The 3,173-nt window shown below is 45.6% G+C and overlaps 1 pseudogene; it reads left to right on the top strand.

Annotated features, from left to right (window-relative positions):
• The first annotated feature begins 955 nt into the window (after positions 1–955).
• On the top strand, positions 956–2,325 carry LOC136452438 (9-beta-pimara-7,15-diene oxidase-like; annotated as a pseudogene).
• The last annotated feature ends 848 nt before the right edge of the window (positions 2,326–3,173 follow it).

The raw sequence follows: 3,173 nt of genomic DNA, 5'->3' as shown, positions 1-3,173 counted from the left end.
CTTCTATGAAAGATTATGAATTATTTCTAGAGGCAAACTTAAGTATTGTCTCTGTTAATCGTTTTTTAGAGGTCTATACTTAGAATGCCTGCCTCTTTTAAGTTTTAATAGCCATTTTCAGAGGTAGACATCTTAAGATGATGATCACCTCCGTAAATAGTTAATTAATAGAGACATTTTTCTTAAGATGTCCGTCTCTGTAAATGATTAATAGAGATAGGCGTTTGTCTGGAACCTGCCTGAATATTTACCGTTTATCCCCTAAAATCCTTTTTGTAGTGGGATTTCTAGCTCTATGTAAACACTGTAGGGGGAGCACCCCCTCCTGTTATATATATACACTTTGAAGCTTTGCAAACCTTGTCTATGGTGTGACAGAGCACTTTTCAACAAATTATTGTTATCACTTAAGAATAATTTAGTAACGTGTGGACACCAATCAATCACAAGTCCATATATGAATCTAACTACTCCCTCTGTCCTAAAAAAATGCAATTGTGGATGTATCATATCTTAAAGTAGTTCATGTTAGATGTATCATATCTTAATGAATGGTACTCACATTTATAGCTCCAAATCAATCTATTATGAAATTAAATTTCATTTTAATTTATTGATATTATTGGTTATCAAAAATATTGATACTTAATAATATACAAAAACATGAACAGTGCTAGAATTGCATTTTTTCTTGGAATGAGGGAGTATACTTGTTGCATTGCCTTCGGTTTTCTTGAGGTTCACAATTTGTTGCTAACAGAGAGATCGAAAAGGACCCGTCTTCAAAATATCTTACAAATGTTCACGTGGATTGAATGGCTGCTCTTTCTGTGCGCTGCACCCGTACATGCAAAGCCATTATCCTCACGTGAAATATGGGCAGCCAACTTAATTTCTCTTCTGCTGTAAGAGTTCTTTATCCACAATTAGAGTTAGGCGACCTTGGTTTATGGAGATGGAGCTAAACACACCGACCACCGGTTTCCTCCTTGGTCTCATCATCTCACTGCTAATAATCCTTCCATCCACAGCAGAATCCAAGAAGAGGCAGCGGCGGCCTCCTCTGGTGTCGGCAGCATCCACCACCTGCTCACCTTGCGGCCGCAGGCCTCCCTCCGCGACCTGGCAGAGAAGCACGGCCCGGTGATGTACCTGCGCCTGGGACAGGTCGACACCGTGGTGATCTCCTCTCCGGCGGCGGCGCATGAGGTGCTCCGGTCGAACGACCTCAGCTTCGCGTCGCGGCCGAGCCTGCTTGGCGGGGAGATCATCTGCTACGGCAACCTCAACATCGCCTTCGCGCCCTACGGCGCCTACTGGCGGGCGCTGCACAAGCTCTGCGCGCTTGAGCTCCTCGGCGCTTCCAAGGTGAGACGGTTCGCCCCCATCAGGGACAGGGAGACCATGGCCCTCGTCGGGGATGTGGCACGTCGCTCGATCTCCTCCGGCGGACAGCCCGTGAACCTCGGGGAGCTGCTCGTGTTGTGCGCGAGCTCCGTTACCGCGATGGCAGCGTTCGGCGACCGCCGCTGCAGCGGCGAGCTCGTGGAACGATTCATGCCAGCGCTGTCCGTGGCGACAAGCAACCTCTCGGGGTTCTGCGTCTCGGATCTGGTCTCGTCGCTGCGGTTCATGGACGTAAAGCGCCGGTTACGGAGGGCACACCGGCAGCTTGACCATGTGCTCGATGTCATCATCAATTCATCATTGCTGAGAGCGAGGCACGGCGGAAGACGGACAAGGCCAAGAATGTTGAGGGAGAAGATGATGACCTGCTCAGCATCATGCCCAGGATCCGTGATGAGGGGGAGTTTGAGTTTCCCTTCAACAACACAAACATCAAGGCAGTCATTCTGGTAAAACATCAAGGCAGCAGGGTGATCATCAATTCATCGGCGATCGCAAGGAGCCCAGAGCACTGGGACGATGCTGACGAGTTCAAGCCGGCCGGGGAGGTTCGCGAGCAGCATGGCGCGGACTCCGAAGGTGCACAATTGGCGTACTTGCCGTTCGGGTACGGAAGAAGGATCTGCCCTGGCTCAGGGTTTGCGATAGCCATCGTTGAGCTCATGGTAGCACGCCTCCTCTACTATTTCAACTGGAGCCTCCCGAATGGGATGCGGCCAGATGATCTGGACATGGACACGACGGTCGGTATATCAGCAAAGAGAACCAACGAGCTCCACCTTGTGGCTTCGCCATATGAAGTTCTGATGGGAATTTGAAGATTGATTGCAATCAAATACTGCTGTAGCATGCCAGAGAACACATCCCGTAGAAAATAACTCCTCCTTTTGTACACACGAAAATATGGCTTCCATCAAAGATCAAGTATGCATACATCATATAGACTCGTATAATACTCCGCTTAACTTGGCACCTTGCATTACTACTATCAGCGGCTTCTTTGTAAAACTTACTCAGCTCCTAGCTAGTACCTTCTACGGTACTATATGCCCTGCTGCTGGCTGCGGGGCAAGGTGCCTGACAGTGCATATGACAACAAATTTAGCAAGACATCCCACATACCCATGACTTGTACATCGTTTTGATTTAGTGCTTGAATCAATGGTTAAGATCACTTCTTTAGATGGATGGACTTGCAAGCACAAAAAGTCAAAAACCCAAGTCTCATTTGGCTTAGCTACTACTCTTAGTTGGTTTGAGGATTGTTTGAGTAGACATCGGATTTGAGAGTTTTTTTTTTCATTTTAGGTTAGTGCAGTTTCAGCACAAAGCAATCGTGATAGATGATCACTGATCAGTTTAGGTGGTGAAACGTTGTTCAATGGGACGTCAGATCAGTCTGCCCAAATTAGATCTCCTATTTTCTCATATATGGTCCACCTTAAACATAAATCCACCCTAAATCGTTCTCCCTGAATTGATTCCCCACTTCCCCTAAATCTCAATATATCCCTTATTTTTAAACATACTTGGGCCTATGTTTCTCTAATCTCTGTTGAACTAGCCTTTGCTTTTTCTATGTACTCTTTCCATTTGAAATTATAAATCGTTTTGGCATTTCTAGTTAATTACATAGCTTTTATAATGTATCTAGACATTGAATAGTATATATATAGGTGCATAACAAAAGCCATGTATTTAGAAAAAACAAAATGACTTATAATTTGATAGAGGGAGTAATTAAGATATCAACCGCCACTTGTATG

This window comes from Miscanthus floridulus, chromosome 5, assembly GCF_019320115.1.
Source record: "Miscanthus floridulus cultivar M001 chromosome 5, ASM1932011v1, whole genome shotgun sequence".
Lineage (NCBI taxonomy): Eukaryota > Viridiplantae > Streptophyta > Magnoliopsida > Poales > Poaceae > Miscanthus > Miscanthus floridulus.
This window is presented reverse-complemented; position numbering and strand designations above follow the sequence as displayed.